Below are 17,115 nucleotides of genomic sequence, written 5' to 3'. Positions count from 1 at the left end.
TCAAAGTTGACACAATTTGGTGACAAAACACATCTAGGGAGGAAGAAGATGACATGTGAGTGGTGGAGGATCATTTCATGGTTTAGACAAAAAGCACATTAGAGCAGCCACATCAAACGTACTGGGCGGTGTTATGTTGGTCCATCGCAGCCATCTCATCATCAAGTGATCTAGATCAAAAAAAGAATTGGCTTGATTGGATGCAGCTGGAACCTCTCCTCGTCGAACCACCTGTGTTACACCTCTAGGAGTTGCTGCCATGCTCCCGCCGCACATTTAGAGCTACCGCTGCACATCTAGGATCCACCGCAACTACCATCGCCGCTACACTACGGGAGTCACCACCGCCCCTGCACTCCAAAAACATCCGCCACCACACCATACACACCTGATCCAGTGTAGAAAAATCAATCCAATCATGATGGGGAGGAGACGATGACAGACATATGCTAAGGACTCCAAATCATGGGCAGATCATATCGGGGCTAAGGATTGACGACATCAGCTCACCTACGACACATGGGGTGGTGCCGGCGATGTAGACCCTCCAGGTCCCAAATAGCTTGAGACTGAAGAAGGTGAACAATTCCAAACAGTAGTGTGATTCGGTAGCTACTAAATTAACCTCTAGCATCTAAATAGCTTTCATCACCCTACTTCACCAGCACTGAGAAACAACTCCTCAATAGTAATTCTTATCAATCCCTAAGGGCTCAAGGAGAACTCAGAGTGTTAGCCTTACAATAATTCTCTCTGATCCCTAAGAGCTCGAGGAGAGTGCAATCCAAGAACAGCTACTCTGTATGAAGTAGGGATCACAACAGGAGGAAGCAACATTGATACACATTTGAACTATTCCAAATGATTGCATAATTAGACCAACACTGACGATATGACATTAATATGAGGAAGATTACGTGACTTTGGAAGGTGTGCATACCTTTTGTTGCTTGTACTTGTCTTGAATTGCCCTTGAAGTTGAACATTTCCTACTGAGCTGCAAGTCATGTATGGCTATAATGCAATCCTTCAGGTCTGAAACATTGTAGCATGTCACCTTCAGCAATTTTTTTGCTCTAGAACCACATACTTGTTGGATTGCTTGGGTCCCGGACGCACAACCTGCTCGACATGGGATTATGCTCAATTGTGAATTGCGTGTACGGCTCAAGCTCAGTGAGGACATCCTCAAGATTGTGGCCGTTAGGAAGGAAGATATACTCATCTACATCAAAGAAGAAGGTCCACTTGGTGGCCTGCCGAAACCGGTACAGACAGTTGTTGATGACGAGGAATTGGTTATAGTACCAAACCAGTCGTCATACTCAGCCTACGTGGGCACGTCCTGCAGCATGGCGCGCCTAGTGCATACCCAAGGCTCCAATGTGGCCCGCATGGTGGGGCTCACCCCGTTGATGTTGTGGAACACGAAGTGTGAGTGCAGGACAAAAAAGCGCATGCAATACACCATCCACTCATGCACCCATGTCGCACTGAGATTGTTGTAAAGCGATGAGCCATAATAGAGGTAGTCGTACATATGCGGTGGCATGCAGAATGTGGCCTTGTCATAGGCACCCAGTGCCTCCTCCATCACCATGATTCATTCGTGCCAATTCAGCAGCATTGGCGCACCGTAGTGCATGTACAGGATGAGCCATCCCCCATGTTGTCAGCGTTTGGGACACTCAAGAAGGTACAGTTGATGACGACTATGGTGTAGATGTGGTCATAGCCCTAGTTTGGGAGAATGTGGTACGTGTTGGCCGCGTGCATCGGCAGCGAGGATGAGGCATTGTTGGGAGTGTTTAGAAGGGTTTGTCGTAGACGTGGATGGGCTTGGATGTGAGCTCGACGACCGTGAAGGTGTACGACCCACTATGGTAGGTGGCCATTAGCAAGAAAAGCACTGTCGCGCTGCCCAGCGGCACCCTGATCCACCCCACCGCTGTCGGATCCACCCGCCCCACATGTCGTCGTCCCTATCGGGTGCCATCCTGGCTGGATCAGCGCTGCCCGTTCTGATCCGATGCCGCTCCATTTCATGCCGGCAATAGCAGTATGTGATGGAGGGAGAGAGCGAGCAGGGAAGAGGAACGTTGGCCGGAGGAGGGCATTGGTGTGACGGTAGCACAGGGGCCGGGCTGGTTGTGATGGGGCGGTGCCACGGGGCTGGCCGCAAACAAGCGAGCTGGCAAAGCGGTGCGTGGGCAGGCGGGGGTGGAGGGCGAGCGTAGGGAAGCAGGGAGGAAGGGGCCAGTTGTCACATCCAAAATGATAATTATGGGACTAAGCATGCATAATCATCATGGCGGTATGTTTTAAGCGATTAGTTATTATTTTGGATATTTCGGGAGTGAAAATGCTATAGTAAGAGATAGGAAGACCCTAAATACCTTGGAGAAAAGAAGAAAAGAAAGAAGAAAGAAAAGAGGAGGAAATTAGGACAAAATTCAGGAAATAATCCTTCTCGCGATCTGACCGCCAGGTGGATAGCCACGTAGGCTTGCCACGTGAGCTTCCCACGATTTAACCGACCCTTCCTGCAATCTGACCGCCAGCGCACAGAGCCTCTCTTAAGTGGTCGATCGCCTCTCTCACTCCTTCTCTCTCTCATTTGCCTCTCTCTCTCCCCCTCTCATTCACTCTCTCACTCCAACAAACCATAGAGAGAGAGAGGGAGGGAGCTCCAAATCGATGTGTCGACGGTCGGAGATCAGAGGTGGGGACTCCCACGAGCTTCCTGAAGGACTTCCCCGAGCTTCTTCTCCCATTCCTCCCCACTGGAGGGGTTTCCTCGCCATTTGTTCCTCTGCGAGTTCATTCACCCTCTGGGAGTCCAATCGGTGGATCGAAGCTTCCTCGGAGGATTCCAATCCAATAAAAAGTTCCTCTACACTAAGGTAAACATCCATCTACTGTTTTCTTGTCATTTCCTAGCCTTAGGCGATCGCCATTTTGATTTTCGCCACGAAACCCTAGTGAATACTAGGTCTAGATCTCATTTTTGGGGTTCTACGTGTTCAGACCATGCATGTCGTCCGAACAATCATAGAATATGTTTCATTAGTCCTATAGAGTACTTTGGTGCCCTTCGTCATCAAAGGTTTTGTCGGTGTCCTCGTCAGCGACCCCGCAAAGGTGTTGTCAGTAAGATCTGGCGATCTGGTCGCCACTAGGGCTGATCTGACCACCAGTAGGTCGGCTCAAAATATCTGAATTTAAAAGTCAGACTACCGTTAGGGCCGGTCTGACCATTGCGGTCTGTCCATCACTATGTCTTTGGTCTAAACGCTAGGGCCCTAAACTCTCTGCACGCTCGTAGTCCGACTGTCACTTGCACGTCGGTCTGACCGCCAGCCATTCAATACTATGTGTACTTAGGTTACCTTATCCGGGGTTTCAAACTCTGAAACCCTAATCTTTTGGCAGTCTTTTGCAAATGTTTTTGAAACCCGACGCTCTATTTTTATCCAAGCATGCGTCATTTACATATTTCTCCATCGTTCATTTATTTCTGTAATGCATTCTTGATTTGTTTAGAGAGCGTTGCAATGACGATCCAAGCGAGTGAAGGCGACGTCGAGCTATCAGAGTTTTGTGAGTGATGTGCGGGCAGTATCGGGTAACCGCCAGAGCAGCAAGGCATGCATCTAAGCATATTGCACCTTGTTTGAATTGAATGGAGTCTAAATCGATAAGTCGTCGCTTATGTATATTTGCATGTTTAGCGAGTCGTTGTCGGGCTTATATGGGTAGAGCCTATGTTGAGTGCACTACTTGTACCTTGAAATTGTTGATTATCCATGTCCTTGTCGCCTCGGTAATATTGTTGATGTCTAACTGAAGAGTTGTTCAAAATGCTTAGCAATGCATATGTCCTCGGTAGTGAAAGTGCACCTAGGCCCCCTATGTGGGTTTTGGCTTATTGATGACAAACGATTAAGGAACTAATGGGTTTGCTAAAGTTATGAACAGGTTTTAAGTTCCATTGGATAAGTTAAGAGATGTCAGCGTCCCTCAAAAAGAAAAGAGAAGTGACGTGTTGTTACTCAATAGGCTTTAATTCATTTTATTTTGAATTTGAGTTAAGGATAGCCGTACTATCAAGAGGGATGCATGTTGATAGTCTTGAAGGTGTCTCAGTGCTCAAAATATCCTTTTAGAACCAAAAGTTGAGAGACAAAATCACCCACGGACACCGGGAAAAAGGTTTAGTTATCTGAGCCTGGAATCTCCGGGTGAACCCGGATACTTTGGACTCTATTCAGTTGGTCAGAGTCTCCGAGTGAGACTCCGGCAGAGAGTCTCAGTTTGAGTTTGAGAAGCTCAACCCGGAGTCTTCGGGTTAGCCCAGATAATCCAGTGTTTGGTATGTGGTCAGAGCCTCCGAGTGAGACTCCTATAGAGAGTCTCGGTGTGAGAGTAAGAGCTCAATCCAGAGTCTTCGGGTTAGCCTGGATACTCTGGAGTTCTGTTTGTGGCTGGAGTCTCTGAGTGAGACTCCGCGAGAGATTCTCGGGTAGGTCTGAACCCGGAGACTCCGGGTTCTGGTGTCTCTGGACCCTCCGGAGAGGCTAAAAGCATCTAGGCCCCTAACTTGAGTTTTGATAATTAATGACAATATGTATTTGTCGACTAACTTGTTTGATTGGGTTATAAAAGGTTTAGTCATGGAGATGTTGCAGAGTGAGAAGAATGCGTAAGTGGAAGACATAAGAAAGGCTAGCTCAAGGCAAAGGTATATGTTAGGGCATTTTTATTTTGCCGGTCAAACAAGATTAGAGAAGAAAATGATCGGATTTATAGGATAAATGTCGTACTATTAAGAGGGGTTGATGTGTGTTTACTTGAGGTTTCTATAGTGCCAAATTTGCTCAAACTTGCATTTCATATAGAGTTAAAAGAAATAAATTAAGTTTGAGAGAAACTCCTTTAGAAAGGGCTGCTTTTGAAGCTACTAAGTGTTGGCGGTTTGAAGCTACTAAGTGGATTTGGAAAGAGATTGAAAAGGATGTTGAGCGGTCGGGGAAAATCAAAAGGGAGATTTGAGGACTCTGACTCAGATGATGAGAATCAGGGATCAGATTGGATGTCTTCACAAGGCACCATGGGTGAGGAAGCATCTTCTTATGTTGGTAATTTTAATGAGGATAATATGATGCAAGATGTTAGTGATGAGGATGATGAATTTAATTTTCAAGCATACACTAAACATAGAAAATCTTGGGCTGCATCTACATATACTAGGGCTAGAAATGTTTACCAATATGATTTGGATAATGATGCATCTATGCCTCAATTCTATACAGTGGTGCAACAAGATGCTTTCTTTGGTCATATTGTGAACAAGCCAATATTTCAGCACAAATGGATTGATTAGGCTTATGTAAGAAGTCAACCTAGCATGACTATCTTAGCAGATATTTTTCAGGAGCTAGGTCTCTATGAATTTCTTAGTCTCAAATGTCCTTGGAATGAAGGTGTTATTAGACAATTCTATGCTACTGTTGAAATATCTCATGAAAATAGGAAGATTGAGTGGATGACTAGAACTAGAAAATATGAGACTTCTTTCATGGACTTTGATAATGCTATTAGGATTCCTTATGATTCTGTTTGTGGATCTATCAATGTGCATGATAAAGAATATCTGACTGAACATGTGTGGAGTACATTCTATGAGCCACAGGGGGTTGTTCCCAAGGTTACTTTTGGGACTGTCACAGGCTTAAAGGTGCTCCCTGCTGCAATCAACAAAATTGTGAGAGCCACCTTTGCCCCCAAGAGAGGAAACAGTGATGCTATTAGAGATATCTATTGGAATATCATATATCATATTATGAATAGACGCTGAATTGATGTGATCAAGTTCATTTTGAAGAAAATTGATTATGTCACTGTGAGCATTTTGCCAAATCTTTATTTTGCTCCATATATTATGTCACTTGTGCTCATGAAGACAAACTTTTGGCAATCATCTTGTAATTGCAAGCATCCAGGATATTAGCCTTTCAAGGTCAATCCAAGTATTCTGCGTAGAGGTCTGGATAATCAGGGTGCAGCACTGGGAGGGCAGGGTGATGAGCATCAACATTATGTTCCTCCTCCAGCAAAGCCAGCTCTAGCGGTAGTACAGGTAGTTCCGCCACAGTGGGCACCTCCAGCAGGGTGGTTTGATCCATACATGGCCTCTATTCAGCAAAGAATTCAGCAAAGTATTCAGCAACAGTTTGCGGCCTTTCAGGGTCAGTCATTCTATCAGCCAATCATCAGTGCCACTCAGAATGCTATAACTCTTGCTCGAGAGGACATTGCAGCACTCAACACTCAGAACCAAGAGTTGCATGACATGTTTGACAGCTTATCTCTTGGACAAAATATTCTGCAGCAACAGTTTAACAACTTCTCCAGGCGCTTCGACACCTTCTCCGAGCATTTTTATAATGTCTATCCGAGGCCTCCTCCTCCTCCTCCTCATCATCATCATCAGGATGAGTGAATCTTTTTGGTATTTGATGCCAAAGGGGGAGAAGATGTGAAGTCGGAAGAAGTGTAATCTATCTCTTTATCATTATGTCTTGCATGTTGCGTGTTTATTTCATTGCATAAGTACTTTGAAGGACTATGCTTATTGTAATATGTGATGAACTATATTTATTCGTGTACCTTTATATTCATCACTATCTTCATTTGTTCTAATCTTGATTGGATATCTTGAGGAAGAATACCTTGACGATATGTTTTTATTGGATATATCTTGGTTATATTTTTTTCTTCCCCGGATCCAAGAAAGTAAGGTAAACTCCACCCAAAATTTCATTCAAATCTATGATTTGTGCTAATTACCCTTTCTTTACTCATATGGGCACATTTGTAGGGGGAGCTTACCTTACGAGAGTTTTTATTAGCATGTATTTCGTTTAAAATTCATATCCTTGAAATTCTTGCTAATGGAAACTCACATTCGAGTCTTCTTTATGCACAACACTTCTTTGAGTTATTGTCACCAATTACCAAAAAGGGGGAGATTGAAAGCATCTAGGCCTCTAATTTGAGTTTTGGTAATTAATGACAATATGTCTTTGTGGACTAACTTGTTTGATTGAGTTATTAAAGGTTTAGTCACGAAGATGTTGCAGAGCGAGAAGAATGTGTAAGTGGAAGGCATAAGAAAGGCTAGCTCTAGGCAAAGGTATATGTTAGGGCATTTTTATTTTGCCGGTCAAACAAAATTAGAGAAGAAAATGACCGGATTTATAGGATAAATACCGTACTATTAAGAGGGGTTGATGTGTGTTTACTTGATGTTTCTATAGTGCCAAATTTGCTCAAACTTGCATTTCATATAGAGTTAAACAAAATCAATTAAATTTGAGAGAAACTCCTTTAGAAAGGGCTGCTTTTGAAGCTACTAAGTGTTGGCGGTTTGACTGGGCCTCAGGCCCGTCTGACTGCTGTATAAGCAAGACAATTCTTTTCGGTGCCGGTCTGACCGGTAGCTTGTCACGGTCTGACCGCCCCAACTCAGAGAGTTCTCGTGCCTCTAGTCCAGTGGCGGTCTGACCGCCGTATCAGTCGGTCTGACCGCCAAGTGCACGAGTCTAACCGAAGTAGCTTTGCTGGTGGTCTGACTGCCAGCCCATGCCCAGAAGTCAAATATGACTGTTGCTGTAGCGGTTGAACCAGGCAGTCTGACCGCCATGTTGCCTGTAGTCTGACCGTCAGCGACGCAGAGTTGTCAGAACTCCTGTAACGGCTAATTTATGATGGAAAGGGTATAAATAGAGCATTGGCTGGTCCTTTGAGGTCTCTCTTGCACTCTAGCCATTCAATACACATACTTGGAGCTCTTGCCTTCCTCCTCTCCCTCTCTCAGTTTAGTGTTGCATCTTCGAGAGGTTTGAGAGCATCTGGTGCATAATTCCAAAAATTTGAGCAATTAGGCACTAGTGATTCTTCAAGCAAGTGTCATCGGCTTATTACTCTTGGAGGTTGCCGCCTCCTAGATAGTTTGGAGATTGTGGCACCATCGAGCCCTTCAAGAAGATTGTGAAGGAGCCGCGGTGGTGATTGTGAGAGGTTTGAGCACGCCTTGCCGCAGTGGTGAAGTGCATCGCTAGGATTGTAAACCTCAACATAGCTCTTAGTTGTCTTTCATTCTTGTTCTAAGTGTTCTTTGGTTTGTTCCGTAAGTTTTCTTGTTAGCTTAACAATTAGTTTTTAAAACTGCCTATTCACCCCCCTCTAGTCAGTGTGCTTGATCCTACAGAGGCTCTGGACAGTGTTTTTGCCTGCGTTCCCCTGTTGTTGGGGGATGATCTCCCGTAACCCTTCGGATGTCAAGTCGAAGTCCGCCGGTGGCTGAGCACTGATGAATGCAGTTGTGTTTCAAGAAATGCAGGCGAACGCTATGGCAGGCCTTCGGTCGGAGGCTGAAGGTTGATCAGCGACTTCACTCGCTCGTGCAGGCGAAGGCTCTCGCGTGCCTTTGGCCGGAGGCCAAAGGTCGACCCACGAGGTCGGAGAGCAGGAGCGAAGGTCATGGAGAACCTTCGGTTGGAGGCCAAAGAGAGACCCACGGCGCAGTCACGAGACTGGCCGAAGGCGCCCAGTGGATGTTGAAGCCCACATAGTCGCTAAGGGTATGGTTGTAATTATGCAAATGTACTTGATAGTACCATAATGCCCCCGAATATGCCGAGAATGTGGCAGTTGAGGGGGTGAAACTATAAATCCTAGCATGAAGTGGTTGAGTACAGGCTATAAATAGGGTCATACTGTACCTGAGATGACAGAGGAATTAAGATTATTTACCCTCTAAACACGTGTCACTCCTAGGAGCCTTTGACTTTCCCTCGGAGCGAAGGCCATCCTTGTTCGGGACTTTGGTTCCAACACTAACCTTCGACACATCACTGATCAAGCCTTCCTTTACGGGCCCAACTAGCACCTCGTCATCTACCTTGGACTGTCCAATCCAGTAAGTCTACGGGCGGTTTGACCTGACCTTTGTAGCCATCGCACTTAGCTTTGGAAGTTGAGAGATTGTGAGAGACTTCGGAAGCGAAGAGACCACGAAGCGAAGAGACCACGAGAGACTCTGTACGAGAGCTACAGCTTCAGTGAGTTCACGCGATAAAAAATAGACTACCGCGTGACGCATATTTATAGTGGTGAAAAGGGGGGAACGACGGTTAAAATGAGACGCGTTGGAAGTTGAACTGTAGCCTTAAAAGACGTTTCAGTATGCAATGAAGACATTTAACGTCCTTGATACGATGGTTGTACAGGGACAAGATGGTCATACCAACAAAAAAAACATTAGTGAAAATGAACAGTTGAGGGGGCAATCTGCTAAAAAGTTAACCTAGCCCCCGCGAGCCTTCGACGGGCCGAAGGGGATGGCGTTGAGCTATATCATCCGATTTACAGGCTCGACCCCTCGAAGATGAACCTTACCTGTAGGGGGGCTACTGTTGGGGGATGATCTCCCGTACCCCTTTGGATGGCAAGTCGAAGTCCGCTGGTGGCTGAGCACTGATGAATGCAGTTGTGTTTCAGGAAATGTAGGCGAAGGCTATGGCGGGCCTTTGGTCGGAGGCCGAAGGTTGATCTGTGACTTCACCCGCCCATGTAGGCGAAGGCTATGGCGGACCTTCGGTCGGAGGCCGAAGGTTGATCTGCGACTTCATCCACCCATGTAGGCGAAGGCTCTAGAGTGCCTTCGGCCGGAGGTCGAATGTCGACCCGTTGCGCCGGAGAGCAAGAGGAGCGAAGGTCATGGCAGACCTTCGGTTGGAGGCCGAAGAGAGACCCACGGCGCAGTCACGAGACTGGCCGAAGGCGCCCAGTGGATGTCGAAGCCCACATAGTCGCTCAGGGTACAGTTGTAATTACGCAAATGTACTTGATAGTACCATAATACCCCCGAATATGCCGAGAATGTGGCAGTTGATGGGGTGAAACTGTAAATCCTAGCGTGGAGTGGTTGAGTACCGGCTATAAATATGGCCATATTGTATCTGAGATGACAGAGGAATTAAGATTATTCACCCTTTAAACGTGTCACACCCAGGAGCCTTCGGCTATCCCTCCAGGCGAAGACCTTCCTTGTTCGGGGACTTAGGTTCCAACACCTGTGTTACCTAGAGTCTCCGGGTGAACTCGGATACTCCGGGTCAGTTCAAAATACACTGTAATGGCTAGTTTTTTGAAGTGAGCGATAAATAACTCACACCCCCCTCTTGAGTAGCTGCTGAACCAACTCATGGACAAACACATTCAAAGCCATTCAATAGCCCTCCTAACTCCTTTAGAGCTTTAATTTGTGTAAGATTTGGAGATTAGGTTTTGAGAAGTGAGATTGAGTGCTAGAAAACAAAAATCCACTCTTGAGCACTTGATGTCATCGCCAAGCTTTTGATTTGTACTCTTTTCTCTTGGAGCTTTGTGCTCCTAGACGGCAAGGCGTCACCTGGATAGCACCCAAACTTATGGAGTGCCCTGGGAAGTTTATATTACCCCTTTTGATTTGAGTAATAACCATAGCTTGATCTTTGTGGTCGCTTGGGAGAGGAAATGGTTGAAAAAGACCCGGCTCTTTGTGAGCTCCTCAACAGAGGTGTAGGCATCTCATTATGAAGTGGCCGAACTTCGGGAACAAATCCTTGTCTCCTTTACTTTGTTGCACATTTACTTTTTTTAGTTAATCTTTAGGGATTTTCCCGATCTACTTGTTTGTTTGTGTGTGACTGCAAGTTGTTGGTGATAAGGTAGAACCTATGGTAACTTATAGAATCATTTAGATTTACTTGAAAGTTCATAAGTTTTAATTTCCTGTATAATCCGGATTATCCGGATAAGACTGGAGTATGCGGGTTCTTTATAACCCGAAGTCTCCGGATTAACCTAGAGTATCCAGATTTAGTAATCCGCTGCAAAGTTTTAAATTTCAGAAAACGCCTATTCACCCCCTCTAGGCGACATCAAGTCGAGCGATGGTTCAACTATTGTTCGTGAGCTTAGGGCTTACTTATTGTTCACAATTACATGATAATGATGTGGGATCTATGAGATGTGAGATGAGACGAGTTGTGGGCGGTGCTAGGGGTAGGTCGGGAGTGGAACTCGGATATCATAGACCGCTTGCATAGTTTAAGCACCGTCCGTTTGTGTTGTTGGCTTTAGCACTTTCCGTAAAACCACATATTCGGATAATGAATGGATGAGCCGAGTATCATATGCCGTGCTGATGCTTGCCATGCGTCCCTATGGCGTGTAAGAAAAATAAAGGAGAATCAAATTGGTGGGGAGCTGGAGGTTTCTGGGACATGGTCGCGGTAACCACGGTGCCATAGGAGCTTGTGCAAGTGGGTAGTTTCTGGTATGAGAGAGGGTGTCTCGGGGGCCAAGAGGATGAACCCATGTCATGTGGGTAAAGTTGTACCTCCCTGCAAGGTGTAAGAACAATTCGAATTGCCATGCTCTTGGTCGTGAGCATGCTTTTGTCCATCCACATTGGTCGTAAAGTTTCCGAATTTGGGGATATGACATAGTATGTTAGGTTTGCTTATTGAGGATTATTGATTATATAAGATGGTTCCTTTTACATTTATATGCAGGTTGATGTTGTAGGATAGATGTGCTTTAGTTAAGTATAGTTGCTCACACATAGATGTTAGGTTTCGTACGCTTATAAATTTACTTAACCTTTTAGCCTACTCCTTGCTAATGACTTAAATGCATAATCCTTTAAGTCGGGTTATTATATGTACCCATTATGGATTAGTCTTGCGAGTACTTTCATACTCACGCTGCTCTTTTAGGTTTTGCCGGTGAGGAGGAGCTTGTGTTTGGCTACTTCACACCCGCCAATGTAGGTGGCGAGAATGAGTAGTGCAAACTACTTGTGTGGCGTGCTTTTGGGTGGATCCTAAGGGTATATGGCTTCACCTAGCTTTTGGTGTTAATATGTGTTATCATTCGCTACGTAGTTTCTAGTTTTGGTTAGGAGGTGATCTGTTCTTTACACTCCTAGCTTACTTTTGTTGTAAATTGTGTAAATGGTTAAGTGCTTACGAACTTGTAATATAATTTAATTATACGCTCTTTCTTAAGCTTTGTTGTGATGTTATATGTTGAAAAGTCATGCATTCTGGTCTTGACCACAAAACACATGTCGGGACTACCGTAATTGGATTCTGGTCAATCGTTATGGATGCGATTATGTTATAGATCATTCTTGATGATTAATTAGAATACAATTTAGAAAGTTCCTCACATCGGCGTGAGTGGTGTGTGCCATGGGGCAGGGGTGGCATGTGCTCGTGCATGTGGGGGTGTGGGCAGGGGGTGCGCTGGTTCTCGGACTGGGTTGGGGTAGAAAGATAGAAAAATGTGATGCATTGTGGTGAGGGGGAGACCGTTAGATTCGATCTAGAAGGATTGGATGGGTGCTCGACACCAAACACATTCGCACTTTTAAAGTTTAGAAGTTCGAGCGCGGGCCGAAGAAGCGTGGGTGGTACGCCATCCACTCGCACACACATGCCGCACTGAGATTGCCGTACAACGGCGAGCCACAATAGAGGCAGTTGTACCTACGCGACGGCGTGTAGAATGCAACCTCATCATAGGCGCATGGCGCCTCCTCCATCTCCACGATCCGCTCATGCCGATCTGGCGACGTCAGCGGGTCGTAGTGCACATACACGATGAGCCATCCCCCTACATTGTCAGTATTGGGGATGTGTGGGAAGGTACAAATGACAATGACAACGGTGCAGATGCGGTCGTAGCCATAGTTCAAGAGCATGTGATACGTGTTGTCCGCGAGCATCGGTGACGAGGATGAGGAATTGTTGTTGGAAGTGTTGCACCCCCACTCGCAGCTAAAAAGGGTTTGATGTAGATGTGGATGGGCTTGGATGTGAGCCCGGCGACTGTGAAGGTGTACGGCGCCACGGTAGGTGCACATCAGCATGAACAACACTGTAGCGCTTCCCACCATCATCGCTCGGCTATCGACGCCCTGATCCACCCTACCGCTATTGGATCCACCCGCCCACTCGCCGTCAACCTGATCGGGTGCCACCCTAGCCGGATCCGCACTGCCCATTCCAATTCGGTGCTGCGCCATCTCATGCCAGCCGCAGTGGTATGTGATTGGAGGGAGAGAGCGAGCGGGGAGGAGGAACGTCGACCGAAGGAGGGCTTCGGTGTGGTGACAACACGGGGACTGGGCAGGCAGTGATGGGGCAACACCAACCTGGGACGAGTGAGCTAGTGGAGTGGCGATGCGAGGCACAGGCGAGCGAGGGGTGGAGGGCAAGCATGGGGAAGCGAGGAGGAGGGGGTCACGCGTGAGCGGTGCGCGCCGTGGGGCAAGGGTGGCATGTGCGGGTGCTTGTGGGGGTGGGGTGGGGGCAGGGGGTGTGGTGGTTCTAGGACCAGGTTAAGGCAAAAAGTTAGAAACATGTAACACATTGTGGTGGGGGAGGTAGACCGTTGGATTCAATCTGGAGGGATTGTAATGGGTGCTCGACACCAAACATATTCATGTTTTTATACTTTAGATTAGGTAACCTAACTGCTCTATAAAAGCCATAGTTTAATTCTAGAAAATCAAGCAAATAGGAGCCCCATGCATATTCTATAGAATATCGTATTTCAAAATTCAAATACATGGTATATACGAGCAGGGCTGGCCCTGGAGGAGGGCAAGTGTGGCGGCCATCCTGGGCCCCCCTCCTATATAGATATATATGTATATTAATTGTGACCCAACAAAACACAATAGTCCAAATTCCAGTCGACTGGCGGCCACAATTACATGATCTTACATGAGCTTTGGCCTTTGGTCAGCCTAAAAGAAGCAGCTTTGCTGCTTTGGTTCTTGCACAATAGATTAGTAGCAGTTCAAATTAGCAAACCTCTCGTACGCAGAGAAGCTGATGAGATCGCTTCCTCTCGTGCAGTATGCTTACTTCGTTAGAGGGTGATTGGATTCAGCGGCATCAGCGATTCAGCATAAGCCGTAAGGGTCCTAATCAGTGACTCAATGATCGATGTTCACTATTTGCATACCCTAATTCGCTTGTTTCGATCCCCTCCTTTCATCCCAAAACAAAGGTATGCCTAGCGCTTGACCTGACACACGATCATCTTCCTCCAGTTGTCCCCAACCCAATCTTTAAGGTTACCCATCCATTGTAGATTTACAGTAAGCCACCAATTGGTGGGTTGGGGATACAAATTATTGCAAGTTTCACATGATAGCTGGTAAGATTTCTTTAAGTTGATTATGTGATTTTATAGTTTTGCACTAAATTTCAACTGCTAATGTATTTTTTTCAACTTTTAGCACGTTCTTGATATCATGTCTTCTAGGAAGTATGCATTTGACAGCGAAAAAGGAAATAAGTAGTTGAGTGTCGATGTAATAGGTAAGGGGGTGCCCCATCAGGTGGGCCCCATGTTGCCAGGTGTCAGCCGACAGACAGATATCTTCAAAACCACGGCTTCACCTTGCGACCAGGACAAGACTCCTGCGACCAGTCCTCTACTAGTTGTAGGGCAAAATCCTGTGACCAGCCCCTGCTGGTAGCAGGACAGGTACTCACATAACCAGTCTAATCACATTTAATACCACTCACTCAAGTATTTTCCTTCCTCGGACACTCCCTTTCGACAAGCAAGATCGTGGACAAGCGTGGTGGCACAGTGACTCGTCTCGTAGCATTTAATACTATAGGATGACATCACAGGCGAGCGTGACGGCATTCGGTGGATGGGACAGGGCATGCAAGATGACCAGAGTAGGATGAGCGTGCCTATCCGTTGTTTTGATGAGCTAGGAGTAGTTGGCTTCATTAGGTATAGATCTACCACAGAGTTTGACATAATTTGTTTATATGTGCATCTTCTCTTCTGTTATATATATGGAGGAGGACCTGGTCTGTAGGAGATCGAAAAACACATTATGTAACAAGTTTATCCAATCCATAAGAAAATACACAATATGTGGGACTAGTGTCCCACGATAGGCCTAAATCTAGATAAAATTCTCGTGTTCTTGAGTCCATTAGATCCAACTCCAAGAAACATTGATCAACGCGTCTATCAACCGATATACTCCGGATTCATTGTCAGTGATTATTCCCCGATAATGAGTTGATAGAATCATAGAAGGGAGCTATTGACAAATTTTTTAAGAGGAATACGGATAGTTTAAGGAACCTAGATGAGTTGACGATAGTTGTTGTGAAGGAACAAACTTTATGCATTGAGAATAAATTTGTCGGTGAATCAGGAACCGGGGGTCCCCGAATCCCGAGGCCAGGCCAGCAATCCGCCACGTGACGCCATCCTGCGGAGTTTCCTCCGCGAGGTAAAAAAGATTAAGTCCCGGGAGAAGGCGCTCGGGGCCACAGTCAGTGGTCCCCGAGTACCCAAGTTCTCCGATGATCTGCGAAGTCTAAGTACCGGGAAGAAAGTGCTCGGGGAGGTATGCGGTGGCCTCCGAGCATCCGAGTCCCCCGACGATCAGGAAAGCTAAGTACCAGGAGAAATGTGCCCGGGGCCGCGAGCGGTGGCCCCCTGGGCACCTAAGTATCCCGAGGATCCACTGAAGGAAGTTTCGGAAGAGAGTGCTCGGGGCTGCGTGCAGCAGCCCCCGAGCACTCGGTCCCCCGAGGATCCGTACAAGCGTGCCCGGGAGGGAGTGCTCGGGGAGGTGAACAGTACCCCTGAGCACTCGGTTCCCCGAGGATCAAGAAAGGGCATTCTCGGGAGGGAGTGCTCGGGGAGGTGAACAGTGACCCCCGAGCACTCCGTTCCCCGACGACTCAGAGAGCCCCCTGACAGTGGCCCCCAAGGGGCCCACTGATGAGGTGTCAGCCAGTCAAAAGCCCAAGGCCGCATTTAAAGAGCGCGCGTGGCCTGTCACCTCCAACTGTTCCTGCCACGCTCGGTGTCAGTTCCTGCCACATTCTGGCAAAAGGGCGTGGGGTCATTAAATGCACGGGTCCCATCCCGTGTCATCCAGCTCGTCTCGGGATAACGTCGTAAGGGCTGAGGCGTTCCGTCTGCCACGCTGCTGTGGCAGAAGAACAAGACAGGGCGAGCACGCCGGGCCGCTCTGCGGCTGCCCGGTGGGCCCTCTCCACGGCGCCCGTTGCCAGTTCATTTATGGTGACGGATGACCAGGCGTGGGACACATTTTCCACCCCCGGTCACTTCGCGCAGGGGCTATGATGACGCCCTTTCCATTTATGGTGTCTTGGAACTCGTGCCCCCCTCCCGTTCGGGGCACGCCACTGCCGGCGGGTATTTAAAGCAGCCAGCAGCATGGACGAAGACAAGTTTTTTGAAGCTTTGAAATCTCTGAGCAAGCTCGATAAGTTAGACAATCTCTGAGAAGTTTTCGAGGTAGCGAAGAGAAGAGAAGAACAAGGAGCCCCAGGCTCTAAGATAGATAAACATTCTTGTAACCAGCAACATCCTTAAGGGACATTCTCAAGGCATTTATAGTATCCATACAGGAGTAGGGTGTTACGCCTTCGTGCGGCCCGAACCTGTCTAAACACCAGCGTATTTACTCCGTTCCGCACTAGATCATTCCACCCCACCGATCATCGTATTCATACCCATTTATTTCTCCGGCGAACATATTCAGGATTATCTCCCGGCCGAATCTCTAAAAAGGGGTCCTTCTAGATCTCTGCGACAGGAGTTAACCCTCCGATAAAATTGATGTATGGGATTGATGTTGATACAATTATCAACGACTTTGCATCTAGAAATATTAGAAAAAATATTTAAGATGATCTTTAGAAAATGTTTGAGGTGAGCGTTGTTTTCTATATAGTTCAAATGTTTATCAGAAATAATTTTTTAATGCACCGTATATTATTATTATAATTTATATATTAATTATTTTTTTAATATTTCAATTCAATGAGATCTCATTTTTAGTTTTACTATAGACCATCCAAATCTCAGAACTGGTACTGTATACGAGCATGCTTGCACTAGCCTTCCGGGTTAACCGGGAACAAATTCTCTGCAATGATGCTAGAAGCCGATCCCCACCGTGCCCGATTCACTCCACAT

At 46.6% G+C, this 17,115-nt stretch overlaps 1 pseudogene; it reads right to left on the bottom strand.

Moving 5' to 3' along the window:
• Positions 1–244: 244 nt before the first annotated feature.
• LOC133910533 (galactan beta-1,4-galactosyltransferase GALS1-like) lies at positions 245–12,817 on the bottom strand (annotated as a pseudogene).
• Positions 12,818–17,115: the final 4,298 nt, after the last annotated feature.

This window comes from Phragmites australis, chromosome 3 (assembly GCF_958298935.1).
Source record: "Phragmites australis chromosome 3, lpPhrAust1.1, whole genome shotgun sequence".
NCBI lineage: Eukaryota > Viridiplantae > Streptophyta > Magnoliopsida > Poales > Poaceae > Phragmites > Phragmites australis.
Note: the sequence above shows the minus strand (reverse complement) of the source record. Positions and strands in the feature narration are given on the sequence as shown.